The sequence below is a fragment of the Marmota flaviventris genome, chromosome 18 (genome assembly GCF_047511675.1).
Source record: "Marmota flaviventris isolate mMarFla1 chromosome 18, mMarFla1.hap1, whole genome shotgun sequence".
NCBI classification, from domain to species: domain Eukaryota; kingdom Metazoa; phylum Chordata; class Mammalia; order Rodentia; family Sciuridae; genus Marmota; species Marmota flaviventris.
Window position 1 is genome coordinate 2,539,989 of NC_092515.1, and position 26,681 is coordinate 2,566,669.

General features: G+C 57.6%; 2 long non-coding RNA genes across 3 annotated transcripts; both read left to right on the top strand.

Moving 5' to 3' along the window:
• Positions 1 to 1,117: 1,117 nt before the first annotated feature.
• On the top strand, positions 1,118 to 2,530 carry LOC139702736 (uncharacterized). Its single transcript, XR_011705326.1, has 2 exons — positions 1,118 to 1,474; positions 2,142 to 2,530. It is a non-coding gene; the product is annotated as an uncharacterized lncRNA (long non-coding RNA).
• A 3,064-nt stretch (positions 2,531 to 5,594) lies between these two features.
• LOC114084293 (uncharacterized) lies at positions 5,595 to 8,143 on the top strand. 2 transcript variants are annotated; one of them, XR_011705323.1, is made up of 4 exons: positions 5,595 to 5,789; positions 5,881 to 6,162; positions 6,275 to 6,362; positions 6,494 to 8,143. It is a non-coding gene; the product is annotated as an uncharacterized lncRNA (long non-coding RNA). The 2 variants fall into 2 exon arrangements; XR_011705324.1 differs by having other exon boundaries at positions 5,881 to 5,942.
• Positions 8,144 to 26,681: the final 18,538 nt, after the last annotated feature.

Consider the following 26,681-nt stretch of genomic DNA (forward strand, 5'->3'; position numbering starts at 1 on the left):
GGGTTCACTGTCTCACAGCCCAGGTCATCTTGAGTCCCAGGTGGCCCCTGGCTTACGTCAAGCTCTCTGTGGCCCGTGGCCGGCTCTGCTCGAGGTCCTCTCCCGGCTTCTCCACGCCCTGCTCCTGGGCCTCTGCATCCCCTTCCTCCTCAAAGCCCGCAGCCACGCTGACCTCTGCTCCTGCTCCGTCCATCTCTTGTGCTGACCTCTGCCTGCTTCTTCCTCTTATGGGGACTTGGGGTTGTGTGGGGCCCACTTGGGCCATCGGTGCCCATAAGGTAAGGCAGTCACGGTTCTGATAATGGGGAGTGGACACCTTTGGGTGCTTCGCCATTCTGTCCTCCCGTGCCTTCAGGAACCTATTGAGCCACGTGTTGGATGAGCCGCTTCAGCGTGATCGATGGAGGCCTCTGGGCGCTGGTCAGGCAATGCCCAGCTCAGGAGGGGCCTGATGACGGGGCAACGGATGGCCAAGTGGTCAGTCTCTCCTGGGGCCCAGTAGGAATCCAGAAGGTGTTTCCCAGAGAAAGACCAGCGCTCTGCAGATACGGCACTGGCACCGTGCGGCTCTGACACCCCAACGCCTGGGCTGTGGCTCCTCAGCTCCCGCCGACGCCGTGTCTGTCGCAGGTGTCCAGCGCCGTGCCTCTGCCGGGCCCTTGGCAGCGCTTTCTGCAGCTGCACAGTTGCCGAGTCTTCTCTTGCTCTGAGTCCCACCAGTGGGAGCTGAAGCCTCGGCCTTTCAGACACCCAAGGAGGGGCTGGGACAGACCCCCGACACGGCCTGGGCATCGCCAAACTCCAAAGAGGCCAGGCTTCGTCCTTCCTGTAGGAGAGCTGACGGAGCGCGAGTCCCCACCTGGATGGGAAACGTGAAGCGCCTCCGGCAGCTGCGTTCCTAGGAGCTGGGTCAGGAGCAAAAACCGGCAGGGGGTGACGTCTTGCCCACGTCGTCCTCTGAACCACAAAGAATGACTGTGCCCTCCTGGAGGTCCAGCCAGCACGTCATCAGCCTAGTGGACCGTAGGGTGTCCTGGCCACTCCTGTAATCCCAGCGACTCCAGCTGGGGCAAGAGGACCTCAAGTTTGAGGCCAGCCTGGGCCACGTAGAGGGGTCCTAAGCAACTTAGCAGGACCTCGTCTCAAAATAGGAAATCACTGATGGCCGGGGTCTGGCTCAGGGTAGAGGCCCCAGGTCCAAGATGAGACAGAGACGCCCCGTGCAGTAGCGGGAAGTTGTCCTGCGGGGGACGGGGGTCAGGGCTGCAGAGTGACCAACTGAGGTGGGACAGAGGAGATGCTGCTGACCCCGGGAGCCCTTGCTCGAGGACCACAGAAACAGGGCCCCACCTCAGCAGCCGTGGGGCTGGGGCCCGCCACCCCCCAGTGACCGAGTCCCCTCAGAGCAGGCCTCAACGGGAACCACACTGACTGGCAGCCCTGCCCGGCGCAGGGTTCCGGCTTCTGCACACAGGTGAGTGGAGCGGGAGGGGTCCAGCCGTCCCTCATGACAGCAGTGGTCTCTGTCCAGCTGCTCGGCCGGGAGGGGCCTTCCCAGGGCCTCCTCCTGCCTTTCCTTCTGCCCAGTCTCCCACCCCAGGGCTCAGGAAACCAGCACCAGCCACCGAGGAACCTCTTCATCCCGTCCATCCCAGAGTGAGCTCAACACCTGTGTGTAGGTTCAGCACCACGCCAGGCCACACACCTCCTGACCTCCACAGCCTCCACGCTGACCCACAGCCTCCACGCTGACCCACAGCCTCCATACTGACCCCACAACCTCCACGCTGACCCCACAACCTCCACGCTGACCCCACAGCCTCCACGCTGACCCCACAGCCTCCACGCTGACCCCACAGCCTCCACGCTGACCCCACAGCCTCCACGCTGACCCCACAACCTCCATGCTGATCCACAGCCTCCACACTGACCCACAGCCTCCACGCTGACCCCACAGCCTCCACGCTGACCCCACAGCCTCCACGCTGACCCCACAACCTCCACGCTGACCCCACAACCTCCACGCTGACCCCACAGCCTCCACGCTGACCCCACAGCCTCCACGCTGACCCCACAGCCTCCAAGCTGACCCACAGCCTCCACAACCTCCATGCTGACCCACAACCTCCACCATCTCACAGCCTCCATGCTGACCCCACAACTTCCAGACTTCCACAGCCTCCATAGCCTCCACAATGACCAACAGGCTTCAGGGCCACAGTGGACCAGGGCCCCAGAAGTGACCCTGCAGGACATTGAACAAACTGGTGTAGACAGCGGTGAGCACTGTGATGGGGAGTCCACAGGATGCGTCTCTGGGTCACCACTTTACCAGGAAGATCTGCGTCCAGGCTGTTCAAGAAGAGACGAACCCCGCGGTCCCACCGATTCTGTTACCAACACTCAGTGTCCCTCAGGCCTGCAAACGCAATTGCCATGCTGGTCCTTGGGGGGAAGGACAGTTGTCCTCCCATCGTGATGCAGCATGAAAAAGGAGATAAAGGAACCTTCACAGGTAGATTATTAATGATGAACGACCATAACTGGCTAATCGATCACCAGCACTTAGTTTAAGAACACTGGTCAGTGCGTAGCACTCTGACCACAGCCCGGGGAGAGGACAACGCAGGGCCACTTTCCTCGTAGGGAAATAGTGACGGGTGGGTGACTTGCTGTCGGCACTGCAGGGACCTAGCCTGGCCTGACCGCGGCCATCTCCAGTGGCCAGCACCACCACTGCCTGAGCGAGCCTCCCGCTGCCCGCAGGATGGGCCAGCGCAGTTTGCCGGCAGGACTGCTGAGACGCGGGTGGCGCAGTGTGGCCCGACGCTGGGGCCCTCAGCACCAGGCTGCACCTGAGTCTTGGTGTTGGCTTGAGGTAAGCCAGGTGCTGTCCGGCTTGGATGAGCCACTGTCCTGGCCACTGTAGAAGCCCTGCCACTGACCAGGGCACAGGGATCTGCTGGTCTGGCCGCGGCCCAGGACCTCACTTCTGCCTGTGACCCCCACTAATTGCTCTGTGCGGTCCTGGTCTCTGGTCTCACTGCACCTTGTGTCAGTCCTTATAACTGAATCTGGGATTTTGGGGACAAATGATTAATTTCAGATAATTACAAGTGATGAAAGGCCACACCCCCGTGAGGGGACTAATGAGGGGCTATAAATTACAACAGGGGGACCCAGGGCTCCTCCTAAGAGTCCAGGACGCTCACAAGGACGTAACGTCGTGTCCTCCTGTGTCCTGGGCACACTCGGACTTCCCCGCCTGCCCGAGGCCACCCCAGCCTGAGTTTCAACACTGAAGGTTTCTGGGGAAGCCAAGCAGCTCTACCCAGCACATTGGCCTCTGAAGGACACACGTCCCCTTTCTCGGGAACCACTTCTGCCCTCGCAGCCCAGTCCTCCAGCTGCCTTCCAAACGCCCCGGAGCCAAGAGAGCCCTGTCCACGGTGCCCGTCCTGCCTCCCCTCGATGGCAGTGTCCATCTCCACACCTGCCCGGGTCCAGGAATCCCTGGGGGTTGACTGTGTAAAGCAAGAGCGGGAACGGGGACCACGGGGACCTCGGCCCAGGGCCGCTGGTCCAAGCTGGTGCTGATGAGTGGAAGTGGGGGACATGCTGAGGGGAGGTCTGGAGACAGTCACGCAGCGGGGGGATTAGTGCAAGGACACCTCAGGGCTGGGTGCGGGCTGCGTCCTTGGCTGGACCTGTGACCTCCATGTGCTCTGTGGATAGCTGCTCAGTGGACCTCGGGTGCCTTGGGTCTCCCCTGTGTGGGTGCCAGGCACCTCCCGGAAGCCCACCTCTTTAGCGTTAGTTCCAAAAGAAAAGCCTGTTGGCATACTTTGGGGACAGAGGACATTCCCGACAGGGTACGGGCTTGTCCTGTCCAACGCCAGGCCTGGCTCCCTGCTGGTCTGGGCTGGCTTTGTGTTGGAAACGGACATGCTCCTGGGCAGACGCATTTCTCATACGTGTGAACTTAGAATTGTTCTTTCTTGGTTTTTATTGATATTCAACACGAGGCTCAGAGCTCCTCCCTGAGTTTTCTGCCTGCTGGGTAGCTGCGAGCTGTTGGGGTGCAGAGTCAGCTCTGTGACGGCCTCTGAGATTGCTTCACTGTGGAGGGACTTCTGTACCCTCCACTCTGCTGCAAGAAACCCTCCAGCCCACACCCAGGCCGGGCCAGCTTCCTCAGAGCTGTGAACTCAGAGCCTCCTGGTGTTAGGGTCGTCCATGGCTCAGCCTGCTTTGCAGCCCTGAACCTGCCCGTGTCCCCAGCAGAGCAGGGCAGCTGCAGCCCGGGGAGCACAGGGTCTCACACTGCAAGGACCCACGAATGCAAAAATTTGGCTGTAACTGGTTCCGAGTCTTTCAGTATTACACAATTTTCTTCTTCTTTTGCAACCCGTTCTGGCTTCCTGGCATATGAAGAGCAGTGAAAAAATCCTGAAAATGCAGAAATGGAGAGAAGCCATCAAATTCAGAGGATGATAATGACAGAAAACAAGGACCTTATTAAAAATTGTAAATTGGTTTAAATTTTAATTGACAATAGTTTCATAAGTTCATGGGGTAAGGTGTGATGTCTTGATATGCGTTTACAGCACGAATAAATCAGGTTAATTAACAAAATGAGAATCTTAAAGTACAAAATAGCAAGAAAAGCAATAAGCGCAAGCCTTTCCTCCCCAGCAGGGTTTCCGGAGGATTCTTGAAGAGCTGATGGAACCCAATGACAGACCTTGGCGGTCACCCTCCTATCTCTGGGTCTTCCAGAACATTCTCCCATGTGTCTCTCTAGCGTCCAGCTGTCTCCACCTCTGGCCAGTCTTACCTGTGCTCTTGGCCCTTCCTGACCACACCCAGGAGGGTCCCGTTCCCTTCCTACCCCCTCACCCGCCACCTTCAGAAGTGAGAGAGCAGAGCCCAGACGCAAATGCCGCGAGTCCCTTACAGGTGAGAATCTGAAACCAAACCCAAGGCAGGGAGTGGGCAGGGGTCACGGGGCCTTGAGGGGCCACAGGGGGTGAATGGTAGCCAAAGACCAGGGTTTCAGTGAGAAAGAAGGATGTCCCCCTGGGATCCTCGTTCACCGGGAGGATCATTGCTAGTGACACGCGTCTTTCAAAGTCCCAAGTGTAGCTTTGAGCCCTCTCACCTCAGGGAAAGGATCGGCACCAGGCGATGGGTGGGTTGGTCCCCTTGGTTTAACGGTGCTGCGGGGTTCGCAGCATAACTTCACACTGTGCCCCACAAATGTGCATAATTACTCACCAATGAACAGTCAAATAAAACAGAAAAGATATTTCAAAAATGACATGCCATGAAGACACAGGGAATGGCCAAAGGCCAGGGTGGTCTCCACGCTGCTGGCTGCCCGTGCTGGGACTGTGAACGCCGGCTCACCGGGTTCCCTGGGCGGGGCCCGGGTGATCTGGGACTGTGGTGACCTGAGTGTGGCCACCCATTTCCTCGGCTTCTTCTCTTTAGAAGATGAGAGGAGCTCCTGATTTCAGAACTGAAACGTGGGGTGGGCAGGGAAGGGGAAGAGGGATTGAAGCAGATGTCACTTCAAGTTCACCTTCTGGGGCGGCACCGGAGAAGCAGACGATGGCCGAGGAGCAGGAAGTCCAGTTGCAGATGCTGCAGCAGGTCCGCGGAATCGCTGGGCTGAGGGGCTTCTGCTGCTGTCTCTTGGTGGGTCGGCTTGTTTCGTGGTGCTGGGGACGGACCCCAGGGCTGCAGCCTGCCGTGGACACCCTCCCACCCAGCTGTACCCAGCCCAGGTCGGGTATGAAGCACATGCTTCTAGCCCTTGGTTGGGCGTCTCTCTGGGTCACTGCCGACTCATGTGAGCTACCGCTGGCCATTCTCTAGGTCTCAGAATCAGGTGGACGGACGTCCCTGCAAGGCCACCCACGTCTTCTCCACCTCTGTGTGTAAGGACCTTCTCAGAAGTCATTTCAGCCCAGCACAGGGAGAATCAGACCCCGGGAATCGCCCAGGCAATGGGGAACAGGAGTGCCGGTGTGGCCAGCGTCTCCCCCACTGTGCCCCAAAGACCCGACAAGAACCATGTTAGATGAGAAAAAGTTGATTTGGGGCTCACGGTTCAGAGGTCTCAGTCCAAGGTTGGTGGCTCCACAGCTCTGGCCCAAGGTGAGGTAGGGCACCGAGGTGGAAGGGCGTGGAGGAGGAAAGCAGCTCAGGACATGGCACCAGGACACAGAGGGGGCTCTGCTCACCAGGGACAAAAATGTAAATCCCACAGGACAGCCCAGTGACCACCTCCTCCAGCCACACCCACCTGCCCGGGTACCACCCAGAGGATCCTACCAGTGGGTTAGTGCTCTGACCAGGTAAGGCTCTCCCAACCCAATTGCTTCCCCCCTGAACCTTCTGCGTTGTCTCCCACGGGGCTCTGGGGACCCCTCACAGCTAACACCCCAGGTGTGCCGTCTTTACCCCAGGTGTGCCGTCTTTACCCCAGGTGTGCCGTCTTTCTGAAGGAAGACTTGGGGCCACCCTGAACACCCTGAGTGCTGGTGCAGCCTGTCCTCAGCAATGCTCCTGACTCCAGGGGCACTCCCTTCCCCCATCCTGTTCCCTCCTGTGGCCCCCCCAATGCCACCTCTGCGCACAGCCTCGTCGGGGCTCCTGCTTTCCGAGTGACCCGCAGTGAGACAGGACTGGTGACGTCTGGGGTGTGCAATGACATGGTCCCTCCCTAGCTGCTCAGCGTGACCAGTCCAGTGCCTCTTGGGCTTTGTGCATTTAGTCATCCGCTCACTACTCAGCAGCCATGAAGCGTGTCCACCTGTGGCCATCTCAGAAGAAGAAAAGGTAAAGTTAAGCCGGGCAGATACGTCCTCTGCCCTCCTGGAAGGCCTAGTGTCATGGGAAAAGCCAATTAATGAAACGTTGGCACAACTGGCTCTAAACCTGGAGCGGCGCAGTCTCGGGAGGGAAGCGCGTGAAGCAGCAGGGCAGGCCGAGATGAGCGGCCTCTTTGTGGAGGGAAGACGAGGCCTGGGAGAGACCTCGGTGGCCCCTTGGCTTCATCTGCATGGAGCCGTGGTCTGGGGAGAGGGTGGAGCCGCATGAACCAAGGTCTTCAAATGAGTGGACCCCTACCTGGGAGGAAATAAAGGGTCCCAGAAGGGCTTGGCTAACGGAGCCCGGCGTGCCTCACCCTGGGATCAGGTTGCCCAGGTGCTCAGTTCACTGCCTGGTGGGAGGAATGACCACGGGCCGTTGACAGCTGGGACAGGAGCCTTCCGGAGCTCACGCCAGCCCGTCTCCCTTGGCCAGCACTTTGGGTGATGGAAGGAAAGAGGACTCCCAACTCTGACCCCAAGGGGCTTCTCCAGGGCAAGCACGTGCTCCGACTGGACTTGGCAAAGGTTGCCAGGTGGGGAGCTCTCTGATAGGGGGATGCCGGGTGCCGGGGCGTGTGCATTCCCCCTCACTGAGTGGCTTCACTGTGCCGGACGCTGGCGCTCTCTGCTCCATGCTTCCAACGTCTGTGAGGTCTTTCTTCTTCTCCTTCATCTGAAGAAGTCTCACCGACCTCTCAAGCCTGAGCTGAAGCGCGGCTCCCTCCAGGGACCCTCTTGGAACACCCTGCCCGGCAGTGCCCGCCTCCCTCTCTCGACCGCTGCTCCTAGAGCATGTCGTGCGGCCTCTGATCACGGCTGGTTCAGCTTGGCTGTCCAAGGGCATGAACAGCACAGCGCCCTAGAACCCCCAGCGTGTCCCATCTTATTCTATCCCCACAAATAAGGCCCGTGTTCCCTGAAACACAGGGATTTCCTCTCCACAGGGATTTCCTCCCCATAGTTAAAAAATGTTCCTGAACTTGGTAACGGGGAGCGTTTGACTTCCCCTTCAGGAAATGTCTAGGTCTGAATTTACTCTCAGCATGCAGACAGACATGGACACTTACGTCTTTTGTACTTGAAAAGCTCAACATGTCACGTCATGATGATGGTGATGACGACGATGGTGATGATAGGTAGTAATAATAGCGATGGTGATAGTGAGAATGGTGGTAAGCGTGGTCATGGTGGTGGAGGTGATAGTGATAGTGACAGTGACGCTGATTATGAGAGTGGTGGTGATGGTGGTGATGGTGGTAATGATCGTGGTGATGATGGTGATGGTGGTGATGGTGGTGATGGTGGTAATGATCGTGGTGGTGATGGTGATGGTGGTGATGGTGGTGATGGTGGTGATGGTGGTGGTGATGGTGATGGTGGTGATGGTGGTGATGGTGATGGTGATGGTGGTGATGATGGTGATGGTGGTGATGGTGATGGTGATGGTGGTGATGGTAGTGATTGTGGTGATGGTGGTGATGGTGGTGATGGTGATGGTGATGGTGGTGATGATGGTGATGGTGGTGATGGTGATGGTGATGGTGGTGATGGTAGTGATTGTGGTGATGGTGGTGATGGTGGTGATGGTGATGGTGATGGTGGTGATGGTGATGGTGGTGATGGTAGTGATTGTGGTGATGGTGGTGATGGTGGTGGTGATGGTGATGGTGGTGATGATGGTGATGGTGGTGATGATGGTGATGGTGGTGATGATGATGGTGATGGTGGTGATGGTGGTGATGGTGATGATGATGGTGATGGTGGTGATGGTGGTGGTAATTATGATGGTGATGGTGGTGATGCTGGTGGTGATGGTGATGGTGGTGATGGTAGTGATGATGGTGCTGATGGTGCTGATGGTGATGGTGGTGATGGTGGTGATGGTGATGGTGGTGATGGTGGTGATGGTGATGGTGGTGATGGTGGTGATGGTGATAGTGGTGATGGTGGTGGTGATGGTGGTGATGGTGATGGTGGTGATGGTAGTGATGATAGTGATGATGGTGCTGATGGTGATGGTGGTGATGGTGGTGATGGTAGTGATTGTGGTGATGATGGTGCTGATGGTGATGGTGGTGATGGTAGTGATTGTGGTGATGATGGTGATGGTGGTGATGGTGATGGTGGTGATGGTGGTGATGGTGATGGTGGTGATGGTGGTGATGGTAGTGATGATAGTGATGATGGTGCTGATGGTGATGGTGGTGATGGTAGTGATTGTGGTGATGATGGTGCTGATGGTGATGGTGGTGATGGTGATGGTGGTGATGGTAGTGATTGTGGTGATGATGGTGATGGTGATGGTGGTGATGGTGATGGTGGTGATGGTGATAGTGGTGATGATGGTGGTGATGGTAGTGGTGGCAGTGATGGCAACAATGGTGGTAGCTATTAGTCTGGATCAAGGCATGCCAGACTCTGCTCACCCCTCATCCTTCTCCTTCTCCTTCTCCTTCTCCTTCATACCAGGGATTGAACCAGGGGCACTCAGCCATGGAGCCACATCCTCAGCCCTTTTTATTTAGAGACAGGGTCTTGCCAAATTGCTTAGGGCCTTGCTAAGTTGCTGGGACTGGCTTTGAACCTGCCATCCTCCTGAGCTGCTGGGATTATAGGTGTGCACCACTGCACCTGTCTCATCCATGTTTTATAAAGAATTTCTGGAAACAGTCCTGCATGTGTTTATTCCCTCACGTGTTGCCACGGATGCTTTCCCTGCACGGTGACAGAGTTGAGTAGTTGTGCCTTCAAAGCCTGAAGCATTTACTACTCGGCCCTTTCCAGACAAAAGTGCTGCCTCTCCTTAGGGACTGAGACCTGTTCCCCTTGGGGCCCCAGCAGCCTCATGAGGTGGGCACTACTTGAGCTGCACAGCGTAAGGGTCTTTCTCTGAATCCCACAGAGTGCCCCGGGTGGATCTTGGGTCAGAAACATGTGCCACACTGTAGAGGGGGGTGCATGGCCCTGCAGTGCTGAGCTGCCTAGGAGGGCCTCGCAGTCAGATGTCCTTCCCAGCAGGCCATGCCCCTGGCACTAAGGGTCTGCCTGGGGCTGCTCTGGGCCTGGCCTGGGTCATCTGCTGTCTCCCTTTCAGGGTCCAGTGGAGTTGGGCCAAGACCTCCCTATGGCTTCCCCTGATATGGAGAAGCTAACGTGGACAGAGCCCCCTACAAGATTGACCCTAAATAACACTGCAACTGGAATGTGAGTGTCACCAGAGCCAGACAGAAAGGACAAGGCCTGGTTCCAGAGTGGGTCCCCTAACACTCTCTACGTGGCCACCACCACGGTCACTGCATGTGCAGCTGTGCAGCTTCACGGGGTCCACTGTGAGGACTCAACCCCTCACAGACAGGGCCTGACCCTCAGGATGACACGCACTTTCTCCTCCTCTAACGCTTACCGTTTCCTTGTGTTGGGGACCTGCAAACTGCTTTTCTGATCCTTTGTAAATCACCACAGTTGCACTCTGCAGTCCCCGCATGGGCTGGAGCACGTCAGAACCCAGGCCCCTTGTGCAGCGGCATTTTAATGTCTTCATCAGTGACCTAGAGTCATGCGTGACGGGGTTCCCTTGATATCGTCACACATGCAGGGAATCTCATTGGCTCCACCTGAGTCCCCAGCACTTCCTCTCCCTACCCTCCTCCCACCCCCAGATCCCCTTCCTCTGCTCACTGGTCTCCCTTCTGTTATTATTTGTTGGATTTTAAATCGGTGCTTCATCCCTACACACAGTGGGGTCCACTGTGGGGTAATCACTGCCTCACAGGGAGGTGGGTAAGATCATTTCACCATCCCCCTCCCTCCCTCTAACTCCCCATCCCCCTCCCTCCCTCTAACTCCCCATCCCCCTCCCTCCCTCTAACTCCCCATCCCCCTCCCTCCCTCTAACTCCCCATCCCCCTCCCTCCCTCTAACTCCCCATCCCCCTCCCTCCCTCTAACTCCCCATCCCCCTCCCTCCCTCTAACTCACCATCTCCCTCCCTCCCTCTAACTCACCATCCTCCTCCCTCCCTCTAACTCCCCATCCCCCTCCCTCCCTCTAACTCACCATCCCCCTCCCTCCCTCTAACTCCCCATCCTCCTCCCTCCCTCTAACTCACCATCCCCCTCCCTCCCTCTAACTCACCATCTCCCTCCCTCCCTCTAACTCTCCCTCTGCCTCCCTCCCTCTAATTCCGTTTTCTATTTCACTGATCTCCTATCTATTTTCATCTGATCTTCCCTTTTTCTCCTTGTTTCACGCAACTGTATTTTCAGTGACTCATTTCCTTTGTTTATCCATGTTTTTGCACAATTTTATGCCTTCCTAGATACACATATGGTCTCTCTCTGTCTCTGTCTCTCTCTCTCTGTCTCTCTATGTCTCTCTCTCTCTCTGTCTCTCTCTTCTTTGGTACTGGGGATTGATCTCAGGGGCACTGGACCACTGAGCCATATCCCCACCCTGTTTTGGATCTTATTTAGAGACAGGGTCTCCCTGAGTTGCTTAGGGCCTCACCATTGCTGTTGGGGGGTCTCCCAGCCCTGGGGGTGTGACCTGTATGGGGATCTTGGGGCCCCAACTCCTCGTCTTCCTCCTTCATTTTGGGAGGAGGTGAAAGCGTCCTGGACACCCTCCTATCGCCTCGGCTGCCCCATCACTGACCCAAGGACCAGGACCTGCAGCACTGTGAGCCTAGTCCAGCTTCTCTGCAGGGAGAGCATCCAGGCCTTGCTCCAGTTGGGGGTGCTGACTCACGTGGGCGCAGGGCTGTGGACGTCCCCCTTGAGATCGGAGCCCCACAGGTAGGGATACCGCGAGGGACAGCCACAGTGCCTGTGTGTCCACCTGTGGCTGAGGCTCAGGGCCCATGGAGAAGAGGGCCTGGACGGGCCCCCAGCTGTCGCTGTGTCCAGGGTCCAGGGAGCTTGGATTCTCTTCCCTGGTCAGAAGGAACCTGCCACGTCCCAGCTGTGACCTACGACCTTGCCAGGAGGTACTGCTGCTCCTATGGCAGCAGGAGGGGGGTCCCATGCAGCCCCTAGTGCTGGTGCCCAGGGTGGTGACGTGCCCTGCCCCCCCCCACCGTCCTGTGGGTGCGGTGGCTGTGACCCCTGCAACCAGGCCCCGTGAACTCAAAAGAGAACCTCGTCTGCCCTGGGGAGCAGAGGAGCACCCCTTCTGGGCTCAGAGATGCCCTCTTCATGTGGGTAGTACCTGCCAGCCTGGAGGGACCCCTGGCACAGATGGTGACCAGCCTGGCCCTGACCAACCACAGAGCCAGGCCCAGCCCAGGCGAGGGGTCTCAGGGGAGGCCATTCCAACCTCCTCTGTGCCTCTGTCCCCAGCTGCCAGCCCTGGGCTCTCCCACCCACTCCCCATGACCAACTCCAGCTGCCCCGGGGAGGCCCACATCATTCCCAGTGGAGAGAAGGAACCTGGGGACGCACTCACCTGCCCACACTCCCAGCCTGGGGCCCAGACCCAGGCCCTGCTGAGAGCTCCCAGCCCGGGTGTTCCCAGGGTCAGGCCCACTGGTGCTCACACCCTATGTCCTCCCGGCCTCACCAGGGCAGGAAGGGCCAGGGCCACGGGGGCCATGCTGCCTCCTCCCGCTGAGCTGGGCTGAGCAGGGGGACAGAGCCACAGGGGGACAGGCAGCAGCAGGCTGCGGGCAGCTGGACAAGCCCCTGGGCTGTCCCTCCAGCAGAGTCTCAGGAAGGGGACGGCTCTGTCAGGCTCCCCAGGGCACCTGCTTCCCTGGGGACACCGAGCCTCCACCTGAGGTCTTATCTGACCCCAGGCCTCTCCTGCTCGGCATGAATGCCTCTCAAAGATGGTGGAGACCCAGGTTCCAATCCCAGGTCAGCCTCTCACAATCGGGGTGTGACCACCAATGACCCTTCCCTTCTCGGGGCCTCCCTACACGGGGTTTCTTCCGGTCCTTCAGCCAGCCCGCCCATAGGTGTTCCCTGAACCACTGGAACGTTCCAGGCTCTGAGTCTCTCCCAGCAAACCAGAGAGACGTGGTCGCCTCAGGAGCAGAGCTGAGACCTGAGACTCAGTGATCCCGGACTTCAGCAGCTTCCTGTAGGCTGACTGCGGGACTCATGCGCCCTCCCCTCCCTCCTGGCACACACCCAGCAGGTGCAGGAACTGTAAGAGAACATGGAATTCACATCCTTACTCCACCTGTTCATTCTTGTTTACATTTAAAAATCCATTGTTTTGCTGGGTCTGATGTAATCCCAGGTACTTGGGAGGCTGAGGCTGGAGGATCAGAAGTTCGAGGCCATCCTGGGCAATTTACTGAGACCCTGTCTCAAAAAAAAAAAAAAAAAAAAAAAAGTTAGCTCTGGGAAGTAGCTTTGCGGAGGAGCGCTTGCCTTGCCTGCATGAGGCCCTGAGTTCAATTCCTAGTGCTGCAAAAATAAAAAGGCAGAGAAAGAAAAAGGAAAGAAGAACCAATCATCTCCCAGGACCCTGAGAAAATGAGGGTGGACCGTCCCCTGGCCATTCGGGAATCCTAAGGAGAAGGTGGAGTAGATTACTTTACAGAGCTTTGAGCTCTGACTACAGTCTTCACTTGAGGAGGTTGTAAGTCCCCAGGTCCCCGGTTCCCAGACCACACAGTGGTGGGTCTCATCCGCAGGGTCCTCTGGGTGGGCCCTGGTGGTGCCAGGGAGGTGAAGGCCAAGGCCCTGCTGTCGGGGCAGGAGGTGTGGCGAGGGCTGGGAGGGTCCTTGAGGTTGAAGTACCAATGCCGACTTGGTCACCAAGTACAGATGTGCAGATGCCCGGGGCAGAGCCCCACGTCATGTCTGAAAAGCGAGTCTGGACAGCGGCAGGCCCACACTGGCAGGTGGGTGGACGCCCAGACCTACACAGGGCTCCCCTCCCAGACTTCTGTTGAGAAGGTGATGGTGGAGTGAGATTGGAGAGAAGAGGTCTGTGATTTCTTGTCGTCTTATGCTGTTGACAGGCTTGCGTTCCAGCCCCTGACTGAACTGAACCCAGGATGAATCAAAACTAAGCAAAACAGGGGGAAAAAAACCCCACAAATCATCCCTTGAGAATGAAATATAACTAAAATTATTTTAAAAGAAAAAAGAGGCTGATACGTGGTTCGGAGGTGAACTCTAGCCTAGCGTGTGGGAGGTCCTGGGTTCCATCCCCCAAACAGAGAAGGAATGAAACTTGCAGCATTAGACCCCAGAGAGCGCACACTGAAGAGCGATCGGACAGCCGTAATGTGCAGTGCAGGGCCTGTTGGCACCCACCACTCACAGACTTGACAAGCCACCTGAGGGCAGGCTGCCGCTGAGAGGTGAGAATGTGTGGGCATGAACCAGGCCCTGGGCTGCACCCCAGGGCAGGAGGGAAGATCCCTGCTCCCCAGAGCTGGTTCCAGTGTTCGGGAAGAGCTCACCGAGGGGAAGCTCCAGGTCATCCATCTGAACCATCCCTCAGGCCACCAATCTGCTGGGGAATTGATGACCCCCCTGGTGGCAGCCACAGGGAGAGCTTGCACTTCTAGGAGAGAATGATCAAAACACGCGCCACACCCCACACCTGGTCCTCTGCTCTCCTTGAAGAGAGCTTCACAGGGAGGCCTAGTAGTCGGCTTCACCCCAACAAACCCCTGCCTGCACGAGTTCACTCCACTCAGGACCCCCCTTTCCCTCCCTGTTCCTCCGGTCCCCCCCCACCCCACCGACTCCCCTTCCTCTACCAGGCTTCCTTTGCTTGTCTGTTAGTTTCTACTGGATGGTTCTTTCTCCTCTGCATAAAGGTGACGTCCCTGGGGTCTATGTATGTGCCACCCTTTCCCATCCCTGAACTCTGTCTCTCCATCTCATCTTCTCACCCCATCTTCCCTTCACCTTTGTTACCTCTCCCTCCCCCCCTTCTCTCTCTTACCATGTTGACTTCCTGAGTTTAGCTCATTTCACTTCACACGATACCCTCCGTTTCCATCCAGTTACCAGCAAATGCCGTCATTTCAGTATTTTTTGTGAATGAGTACAACTCCACTGTGGAGTGTGTGTGTGTGTGTGTGTGTGTGTGTGTGTGTGTGTCTTAAGACAATCATCCATCGATGGGCATCTGGGTTGATCCCAAGATGTGGCTACTGAAATGCTGCTGTAACCGTCGACATGTCCGTATTGCTGCAGTGTGCCTATTTGAGATCTTTTGGAAAAATTGGGAGAGCTGGGCCATATGATGATTCCACCCCTAGCCTTTTTTTTGGGGGGGTGGAGGGTACCAGGGATTGAACTCAGGGGCACTCCACCACTGAGCCACACCCCCAGCCCTATTTTGTGTTTTATTTAGACACAGGGTCTCACGGAGCGGCTTGGTGCCTCGTTTTTTGCTGAGGCTGGCTTTGAACTGGGGATCCTCCTGCCTCAGCCTGGGATTGCAGGTGTGCACCGCTGCACCCAGCCACCCCTAGTCTTTGAGGACTCTCCAAACTGCTTTCCGGAGTGGCTGAGCTCATCTGCAGTCTAGTGTCAAGTGGTCCTTTGTCCCCAGCCCCACCAGCGTTTATCATTGTTTGTGGCCTTGATCATTGCCAGGAATGTCTTTTCACTTAGGGAACTCAGCCACTCTACAGATCACAGCTGAATGTCATCTAGTCCACCTACAATGCCACACAGCATCACCTCTCTCTGGCTCCAAGACACTGACATCAACTCAAAAGCAGCCCCCATTAAGCAGTGACTCCCAGCCCCTCCCCAGGCACTAAGCAATCACCAAACTGCTCGCTGCCTGTTTGGATTGGCTCTTCTGGGCGCCTCAGTAAATGACATCCTACAGGACAGGCTGCCGGCCCCTGGCTCTCTGCCTTCATACATGCAGCTGTACACTTTGAAATGAAGGAACCCTGTCCTTGACCCTCTGCACTGTCCCTGAGATGTAGTGCCCCCGGCAAGGGGAAATCCCAGTAGGCTGGAGGGCAGGGACCCCACCTTGTCTCCCCAGTGTAGTCCCTCACTGGATGAAAGGAAGCTGAGAATGCTCAGGAGGGACCCAGAGCAGCTGGGCACCTCTTCTCTGCTCCCCAGTCTGCAATGCAAGAAGCTGACTAGGGAGGGAGGGAGAGGGAGAGGGAGAGAGAGGGAGGGAGGGAGAGGGAGAGAGAGGGAGAAGGAGGGAGATAGAGGGAGGGAGAGAGAGGGAGGGAGGGGGAGAGGGAGAGGGAGAGGGAGAGAGAGAGGGAGGGAGACAGAGGGAGGCAGGGAGGGAGAGGGAGAGGGAGAGGGGGAGGGAGGGAGAGAGAGGGAGGCAGGGAGGGAGAGAGAGAGGGAGAGGGAGAGGGAGGGAGAGGGAGAGGGAGGGGGGAGGGAGGGAGAGGGAGAGGGAGAGGGGGAGGGAGAGGGGGAGGGAGGGAGGGAGGGAGGGAGAGGGAGAGGGAGAGAGAGGGAGAGGGAGGGAGATAGAGGGAGGGAGAGAGAGGGAGGGAGGGGGAGAGAGAGGGAGAGGGAGAGGGAGAGGGAGAGAGAGAGGGAGGGAGAGAGGGAGAGGGAGGGAGAGGGAGGGAGACAGGGAGGAAGAGAGGGAGAGGGATGGAGAGGGAGAGGGAGGGAGCGACTGTTCTCCTTGGTCCTGAGGAAAGGGAGAGAGGCAGGTAGCACTCAGACCCACCCCCAGCAGGAGTGCAGGACACACACCCTCCAGGCTCCCCTCAGCCTGAGGGGACCCCAGTGCTGCACATCCACCCCCCAGGCTTGCGTCACACACACCCAGGGCTCCTCATGCTCAACCAGGTCCTGAGCCAAATGTGTGTCAGGGCCCAGGTGCTGGGTGTCCAGCGTGGAGGCCACCCTGGGACACAGGAGCTGACACCGAGGGAGGCTGGGAAGTGTCCACGCAGCTCCCTGGTGCAGGTGGAGGACGTGTTCAGACCCTGCAGAGTGTCCAGATCCAGAGTGCACAGTCCATGGTGGCCTCTGGGTCCCTGGGGCTCACAGGGCTGAGTCCTGGGGGCATCTCCCCTGGGCCCTGGGGTCAGGCTCTCTGGGGGAGGCTCTCTTCTCTCTGTGACCTGAGCCAGCTGTGCCAAGCTTCTCCCAGAAGCACCCCCAGGGCCACCAAGACCAGCCCAGCCAGGCCCAGGGGACACAGTTCAGCTCCATGGAGTTCTGGGGGGTGGAGGCTGGAAGCAGAAGGACACGGCTGACTGTCAGGACAGGTCACTGGCAGGTGGCCAAGACCCACCCCAGGGCTCTGAAATAGGAGCCACTCCCCACTTTCCAGGCCAGAACTGTCCCCGTGGGCACTAGCCCATGCAGAGTCCCAGGTGACCTACTGTGGGGGAGCTCACTCCTGTGGGTGGGGGCTGATGTCACGTGGGACTCCTAGGAGTCAGAGGCTGGTGAAGGGCTGGGCAGCCTCTCCCCTAGGCTGACCTTGGCCTCCTGAGCCCTTCTCCTGACTGTCCATCATTGGGGTCACCCTGCCCCACCTCCCCTGCTCCCTGTGTCCCTCCCAGGTCTCCCGGTGAACAGGAGGGCCCTGGGGACAGGTGACTGGAGCACACACAGCTGCCTTTGATCAAACTCAGCTCCAAGTCTAAGGCCAAGGCCACCCTGGAGAAAATGGGGGACGAGCAGCCTCTGCCACATGAGGATGAGAGGAGAGCTCAGGGCCTGGTGGTGCCCACAGCCCACTGTGACAACCAGCCAGGGGAGGGCAGAGGTGTGACCCTGGGCTGCACCAGGGCTGTCTCTGCTCTGCCAGTTCATCCAGCCCGACGTCTGCTGGACCTTTGAGTGTCCCCATCCCTCCTCTCAGCCCAAACCCCAGCATCTGAGGCCTTGGGAAAGGGGTTAGGGCAGGTGACCCCTGTGTGTGCGTCCCTAGGGCAGGATGGATGGACTCTGCTTGCCCTTCACTGGGTGACCCTCCTCCCCAACACCCAGGGTCTCCTGGGGACACAGTGCTGAGCTACAGTGAGCAGGACCCAGAGTGCATGGGGCTGGGGTCCCAGGTGCATCCCCAGCCCAGTGCACCCTGGAGCTGACCCCCTGAGCTGGTGATTGACAGAGCTCTGGGTCTGCAGGTCCTAATGGAGTCTCAGTGCACAGGACCGTGACACGTCACCTCACAGACACTGGGGAAGCCCTGACAGGACCAGGGTCCCCACAGCATGGGGACATGGAGGGGATGACCGAGGGTCCACATAGGGTCTCCTCCTCCTGGAAGGTTCCAGGCAAACAGCAGAGGGGGCAGGTGAGACTGATCCACCCAGACAGCTGGACCAACAGGACAGAGAGTGGGGGACACTCCACCCCGTCACATGGACAGGGAGGCAGAGGTGACCATGATGGTCTGGGGTCAGGATGGGGTGGGCGTCAGCATGACCACTCCACACCTTGTCACCTGCCAGGAGCCACGTCCCTGCCCTGGGGCCACATCCTGAGAGGTGCAGGGTATGTCAAGGCTCCTTCCCGCCAGGTGCCTGCCACACCCGTGGAGATCACGGTGGTCTCTACAGAGCTGACCTGCTTTACACCAGTACCTGTGTGCCTGCCTGGAGCACAGGTAGAGAGTCACACACCTGAGGTCTCTGGGGCTCCTGTGGACCGTCCCTCACCCCCCACAGTGTCCCCCTAACTCCTGCCTGGGCCCTCTCCTGTACCCTGGATTATGGGTGACCTTTGCAGACCCCCAGGGTGGACAAGGAGATCTGGGTCACCAGGATGTCACCTGAGCTGATCCTGTTGTGCACTCACCAGCAGGTCCTGGTCATGGGCAGACAGGGTGGGGAGCCTCACCCAGGACACAGGGTCAGGAGGTCCAGGCACTGACCTCACCTAGGGGCCACTGTGTCACCAGTAAGTACCCAGGATACTGGGGACCTGTCAGAGCCTCAGGACAAACTAGTGAGTGCCCCAAGAACTGACTGGGGCCCCACCCCTGGACACTGTGCATGTGGCCCACCCCTGGATACTGTGCATGTGGCCCACCCCTGGACACTGTGCATCTGGCCCCCAGGATGTCTGGGTTACAGAGAATTCACAGAGAAGGGAGAGAAGACTTGGCCTTAAATGGAGAATGTCCCCTGTCCCTCTCTGGGATGGGGTGACCTTTCTGGACCCTAACAACAGACTGAGCACAGAGGACATGGACCATCACATCCCAAAGCTTCCCCAGTGCCCCTTCCAGTCATGATCAGTGCCATCCCTGGGCCAGGTGACCTGCCCAGTGGGAGGGGACTACACCAGATGTCACGCTCAGCCACTCAGGCTCTGGCCCCGTGGGAAGGACAGTGAACCCTCCATCTGAGTGAAGAGACACTGTTCTGGAAGGGGTCTGCCCCCAGCCATCTCTGGGGACCCCTCCCCACCCAGCAGCAAGGCCAGCTCCATGCCCACCCCATTCTGGACCTGTGTCCAGGTCATACAAAGTGGCCCGTGAGACCAGGATTCCAGGGACCTCAGGGCATGAGGGCTGAGGGGACACTGTGCAGAGGGAGGGGCCTGGGGTCAGGTGGGGGCAGGAGGATGTGGACAGGACGGCAGCTGGGACAGGGTCCAGGAGCTGGGGACCAACCTGATGGCTGAGCTGGGACTGGGGTGGTGACCTGGGTGACGTCCTCCCTGCTCAGCACCAGCCTCAAGTCCTCACTTCTCTGCGGACCTCCTGGAGGGGCCCCTTGGGCTCTCTGGGGCTTCAGAATCAGGGAGACACTTCCTTGCAAGACTTGGGGGCAGATGTGAGAGCATTTATGGGGACAGGTGCCCGGACTCTGGGTGGTTGGATGTGGGTGGACATTAGGGGGAGCCAAGGACAGCTCTCTGTCGTCTGGCCCGGAACCCAGGACGTTCACTGAGGAAATGTGGGGCTGGGACCTGAGGCCAGTGTGTGGGGCGACGCCTGGCCAGAGGGCAGGCCCTGAGCGGGAGGCGGCTGCTGCCTGGCAGGGGCCCGCAGCCGTCGGGAGAGGCCTGAGGCGGTGTTCATGTGGTGTAGGCTGGGGCTGGGCTCCTCCCAGGGTGGACACCACCGCCCTCCAGAGTGGCCTGGGTGGACGGTGAGGACCTGTGGGCATGACTCACCCTCCTGCGCGTGGCTCCTCTGTCCCAGGCAGAGCACTGGAAAAAGACCCCGTGAGAAAGTCACCCACAGTGCAGGGTCCTCGAGGGGCATCAAGGGTCAGCTTGACCAGGGAAGGACTCAGCTGCCTGGATCCCACCTCCCGACCCACACTGCTCTCTGCTGGTGGTTTCCTTGCTCAGTAGCAGGTCCAGACAGGCTCTGGGCCTTTTCTAACTTCCCCCACGTGACCACGGCAGGTCGTGGGTTCCGGAAGGTGTTCCCAGTGAGTATTTCACAGCTAGACTGCACACGTGTCCAGGTTAGCCCACGTGGCCACTGTCCGCAGGACGGGTACACAGACCGACAGCACTCAGCTGGCAGAAGCAGGCAGACCCACACAGCGCCTGATACACAGCGAGGTTCCTGACTGACGGACATGACGACGGCTGGAGAGTGGGTGGTGGATGGACTGACGGGTGGGTGACGGATAGATGGACAGACGGATGGGGGCAACTGGACTTGGGATGAAACCTAGAAGCCCACACGGGGTCACCGGGGGCTGGAAACCTCCTGTCAGGGATTCTGGTCCTGACGGGCTCCTGGTTCCCCTAAGACACTCTCACACTAACTGCTAGGACCCCTCGTGGGAAGGAGGTGACCAGCTCCTGACGACCTAGCATCATCTCATCTGTAGGCGCCCGCGCAGGGCTGTTTGTACACGGCGAGGACATTCGCTCCAATTCCACCCTGTTCCCCAGGGCAGTGACCCTGGTCAGCTCTGGGCCCTGGTCCCGTCTGCCCCTGCTCTCTTGCTGGGGCCCTGGACCTGAGCCCTGCTCTGCCACCTGGCCCCCAGGCAGGCTCCATCCCTGGGGAGCACTAAGGGATGTGTGGGACAGGGCAGGTGGTGGCACGTTGGCCTCCTGATGCCCAGCTGGCCCCTTCTGATCTGACGGCTCCCAGGCCAACAGAGGCCCGTGCACCCAGACCACTGGGCAGGCCTTGATGGGTGGTTCTGGGACTGGTGGACTGTAGCCCCCGGTGGTTCTGGGTGTGGCTGGATTCTTGTCTGGGACTCTGATGGGCTTCCCGGGGCCCATGTAGGCCCAAGGGCTCCGAGGCTCAGGAAGGGGATCTGAGACCCTGTCCCTGACCTCTGTGGCTCGCCCCACCCCCCGCTCCTGGAAGCTGGCGCCTCCCCCAGGACCCAGGACGTGGCTCTCTGTGTGTCCTTGGCTCCCAGTGCTGCTGTCCAGCCCCAGGGAGCTGCTGCGTGTCAGGGACACCTCTTCTCTTCACCTTCTCCCAGGTCCTGTGCCGCCCTCTGGGGAAGCCTCCATTGGGCTCTGAGTCTCTGGTGGGTCTCCTAAGCGGCCTCCTCCATCACTGCCAGCTCACCTTCCCCACAGGTTAAAACGAGCTCTTCCAGGTCACGATGGCCACTCTCTAGGGCTAGTCCACCTCTGGCCCCTCTCCCCATCTCCTTCCTGGGCGTCCTGCTGGAGGGAGCCGGCAGCCCAGGCAGTTCTGGGTCTTCCTGTGGTCCTCTGGTCAGACTGACTGAGGTCTCCCTTGCTCGCCAGGTGGAGGGGCCTCCTGCATCTGTGGGGGTCAGGGCCCCCTCCCCTCCCTGCTCCCTGGGCCTGGCAACACTCTGGTGGGCTGAGCGTCCACTTAGTCCCCATGAGCATCTGCTCCTGCCCCATCTGGTCAGGTGGGATCTCTCCTGGACTGGCCTGCAGGGGATCCCTGGCATGGGTCCCCAGACAGGCCTCTGTGAACGTGGAGGTGCGTCCCAAGTCAAAGTGGCCTCCCGCACTGCTGCCACTCTGTGATCACTCTGTGTGCTAGGGCTGCCTCCAGCAGGGGCCAGGAGCAGCTGGGAGCCTGGAGGTCACGCACTGCTGCCCAAGAGCTGGCTCCTGTGTCCTGCATGTGTGAGGATCAGGGAGGAAGGCCAGTCCCGTCCCTGCTGTTCTGTCCCCTCGCTGGCCCTGCTCCTCCCACTGCCCTCAGGAAGAAAATGCCGCGTGTCTCACTTTTCCCTAGGCGGTGCTGCCTTGTGGGCCCGTGAGTTGGGTCGCAGGGCCCGGTGGGCACCTGTGCCCCCCACTGCCGCCCCCTCACCCTGCGATGCCAGGGCCGTCCTCTGCTAAGAGCCTCCAGCCACCTGTCCACCTCTGCACCAGCAGGATTCTTGGGGAAATGCTGGGACGAAGTTGAAAATACCCAGGGACAGATGCAGAGAGGAGCTGGACCCGTCCAACAGAAAGTGGGTCTCGCCGTCGCAGCAGGGAACCAGATACGGGGGCTCAGGGGCAGCAGGCAGATCCCCGCAGAAAGCCAACCGCAGGGAGCCGAAAATGAAAGAGCAGTCCAAGGAGGGTCATGGGAGGCGGACAGCAGGCTCGGAGCCGGACGAGGACCCGGTCGGTCCAGCTCGCGACGCGACTGCCTAGGTCCCTAGGTCCCGGCAAAGCAGAGAATGGGGGCTGGGGACAGTGGGACAGGGGGAGTGTCCTGATGTTGGCGTTGAACCAAGATAGCCATCCCCCCCCATGGAAGAGCCTGCTGAGTTTTCCTTCGTTTTTTAATAAATAAATACACACATTTATATATATATATATATATATATATATATATATATATATACACACACACACACACACACACACACACACACACACACATTTTTAGGTGTGTGTAGCATCAGGACGAGTATTTGAATGTATATAATACAATATGATATATTTACAAGCCTGCCCCGTGTCTGTGTGCATTAAGTATAAAGGCACACACGCAGGGAAACGCAGGCCGTGTTTCCTGTTTTCAACCTTTCCTTACTGACATCATTTTGGACCTATATCAATGTGGTGTTCTGTTATATGTTCTATCTGCAGTTCTGCCCGGCCGGTGTCCTGCTACCGTCACACGTGTCTGATTTCCTGGAAAGGCTTATTACTAGTTTACACACACACACACACACACACACACACACACAGGGTTTCTGGCCTTTGGTGTTAATCAGGATGGGACTCTCCCGCCCCCTAGTGGCCATTGGGGTGATCTTCCTGTTTGAATCTGAGGAGAGATGCTCCTCACCGTGTGTGGGTGGCCGAGTTACTGACAGGTCCCATCCCACGGGGTTTTTCCTGGGTTTGTGGATGCGTTGTGCAATGTGCCTGTGTGTGTGCATGGGAGCATGTGGGACTCTACCACGTAACACAGTCCAAGTGTTGAGGATGGGGTGGAGAAAGGGAGCCCCGGTCCACTGTAGGGGAAATGTTGGTGCCTCTGGGGGGGGGGGGGGAGCAGCATGGGGCTCCTGAGGACTGGCCTTCCGTGTGACGCAGCAATCCCACGTCCAAGCACTCACCCAGAGTCCTCGAGGTCAGGCTCTGGAGACGTCCGCACTACGGTCATCACACCGCGACGCACAGCAGCCAGGATATAGAAAGGCTGTCCGTCAGCAGATGGAAGGACAGAGAGAACTTGGCACAGGCCACCAGGAATGTCATCCAGCCTCCAAAGGAAGGGAAGTCCTGCCATCTGCAATAACACGGATGTCCCCGAGAACAGTACGTGGAGCCAATGAGCCAGGCACAGAAGGAACCAAACCCCAAGGTGGGGTCGCTCATCCAGAGAAAAGGGTGGAACAGGGGGACCAGAGGAGGTGTGGACAAGGAGGTGGAGCCAAAGGCTGCAAAGTCTCCATTTTCCAGATGAATGAGTTCTGGTGAGCTCAGGTATCACGGGGAGGCCACCTGGGGTTGGCACGTGTAGGTCCCCGTGCGTTCCCACCACAGGCGGGCCCAGATGGCAGCTGTGGAGTAGACAGGTGTCAGCCATCTTCCTGTGGGATCACTTCACAGGTGCACACATGTCAAGTCGTCAGTTGAGCACGTTGAACACACACATTTTACAAACCCCAAAGCGAAGAGCGGCAGGTACCTGTTGTTTGGGAGGACGGATGGATTCCTCTCTGAACCGTAAGTTGTGGTTTATCAAGAGAGCACTACCTCTTGTACTGCTGGTTTTGATTTCCCAGTCCTGAAGGACACTTCTGTCACTATTACAAGGGCTGTAATTATCTGCACATGGAGGTTATTAGAAATAAGACCACAATGTTGAAATACACCATTTTTAGAAAATTAAATGTATTTCTAGTGAATAGAATCAAGAAGGTCAGAAAGAAAATCATACAACCTTGAATGTGTATCTTGTCAACCTCCAAACTACCATTTCAGTCTCCGGAAACGGTCCCATTGTCTAACTGCTAAATACTGTAATTTGGTAATTGCTAAATAGAATAAAATGAATTGTATTAATATTTATGAGTTTTGGAAATACACAAATTCTAAGCAAAACAGTAACTTACACATTTTTATTTCCAGACAGAGTTTTATATTTTGAATGTTGGCTAAAACAACCTGTGGGCGAGGTGCACGGGCACCCAACTGTGATCCCAGCTATTCAGGAAGCTGGGGGAGGAGGAGCAAGTTTGAGGCCAGCCTGAGCAACATGAGATCCTGTGTCAAAATCCAAAGGGCTGGGGCTGAGCTCAGGGGTAGACCACTCCTGGGTTACATCCCCAGTACCAAGGAGGAAGGGGAGGAGGAGGAGGAGGGCAATCATTCATGGACAAATTAGAATCTTCCCCATTCTTTTGTCAAAAGAGTGTTTGGAGGTATGATCAGAGGCTGAAATGGCCCATCTTACTTCCTGGGGACACTGATTGTCCCTGGTGGTATGTGGCAGCAGAGATGTGCAAAATGTCACCCTGGCTGCTCCTAATCTGTCACTCCCGTGAGGCGAGGATCTGGGTGACCGTGCCCATGATAACTTGGAGTGTTTTGTCAACTAGTGAGCATGGCTGGTTTGTCACTGGATAAAGTGAAGAAAGATACAGAGCAGGTTTTCGTCCTTGGGAAATCAGAGAGTCCAGTTCCCGGTTCAGATTCACATCATGACCTGAGGCTCGTCCGTCTGTCCTCAGGAGATTTGTCTTCCATAGCCATAGGGCTGAGATGGCTGAACACCAAACCCAGAATCTCACCTTTCAAGATGCTGGATTTCAAAGCAAATTGAATTCCCGGTTTCACGGGGTGTCTACTGCTCAACTGAGGGCACTAAAGAGAAGGAGTGGGACCCAGAAAGTTGGAGTGGGGACATGTGGGAAGACTGTGATGAAGCGGAGGACACTGAGCCCCAGTTCCGCTGAGCCTTCTTGGCCACTAGAAGCAGCCTCTGCGTCCCCACCACAGGAGGTGACGCTGCATGTCTAAGGAGACTGTGGTGGCCCCGCTGAGGCTGCCTTGCGGACCGTGCTCTCCTCCTCAGGACCCACCCTCTTTGCTTCTAGACCCAGGTTATGATTTGGATCTAGGATACCCCCAAAGCTCACGTGTGCAGGTTCAGTCCCCAGGGGGTGCTGTTGGAGGTGAAGGAGACTTCAGAGTGGGGCACAGTTAGAGGGATGGCCACTGAGGGCATTGCCTGGGGGGTACAGCTTCTCCCCGGTCCCCTCCTTTCTCTCTGCTTCCTGGCCCCTTGAGGTGAACGGTTCTGCTCTCCCGTCCCTCTCCGCCGTGATGTTCTGCCTCACCTTAGGTCCAGAGCAGTGGACTCAGCTCTCCTTGGCCCGAGACCTCTGAAGCCATGGGCCAAAACAAACCTTTCCTCCTGTAAGTGGTTCACCTTGAGTGTTTTGTCACAGTGACAAAGTGCTGGCCAACATACCCCATAACTAGACTCTAAGTCTCAGGCAGCCCCTGAAGGTGAGGGTGCACAGTGGGACCCAGGAGGACGTGTGGTGACTAGACTTTTCTAACTTAGAGGAACTCGGGAGACCTGTGCCTGTGGTCACAGAGGGTGCGTGTATGGGATAATACGGAGAGAGCGTAAAGCTGGGTCAGCCAGAGTTACTGATGTGGGCCCCCAACCCGGAAATTCTGCATTTTGTGTTGCAGCTCAAGGAGGCAGAAGTGGCTTTCCCATTTTGATTGGTTGGAACATGGAGCGAAAGGCGGCCCTCGGTAAAGGATCTCCAAGTGCAGACCTGCCTCGTTGCTGCGAGGAGACACGGCGGGAGATTGGGATGTTAGGGTGGATTTATTACGCAAGACCTACTCACCGCTGGAGGAGTCCAGAAAGTGTTTCTTTCACCAGTTCTGTGAGAAATAAATTTGAGGGGAGCCCTGATGTCTCTGCAGAGCTCCGAGATGGCTCTTCCCTGGAGGCCAGAGCTCACAGCAGGAACAGCTGTCACGGAACGGCAACATACGGAAATAGGAGAGCTGGCATGCACCATGACGAGGACACGCAGGGCCCTCAGACACCAAAGGCAAGGTGGCCATGGATACTATAACAGACAGCAGAGCCAAAGCAGTGACCAGAATGCCTTGACCCGTGGAGTCCTGTGCTGTTGGCTAGTTAAGGTGGTGACCCTAGTAGTGAGATACTTAGGAAGCCCACTAAGTTCTTACTGGATCTGTATCAGCATTAAAGTTCTAGGTGAAGAGAACAAAAATGTAATTCATAAAGTCAGATAATCACAGCCCCTCAATCAATTCCTAGATTTTAGTCAGATGTCCTGAAGGGAAGGCTGGATCCCCTCTAGGAAAGGCCCTGCATCGTGCAAACACAGAGACTGTGACAGGCTCAGGGACACATACCTGTTATCCCAGCTACTTGGGAGGCTGAGGCAGGAGGATCTCAAGTTTGAAGCCAACCTCAGCAACTTTGCAAGGCTCTAAACAATTTAGTGAGA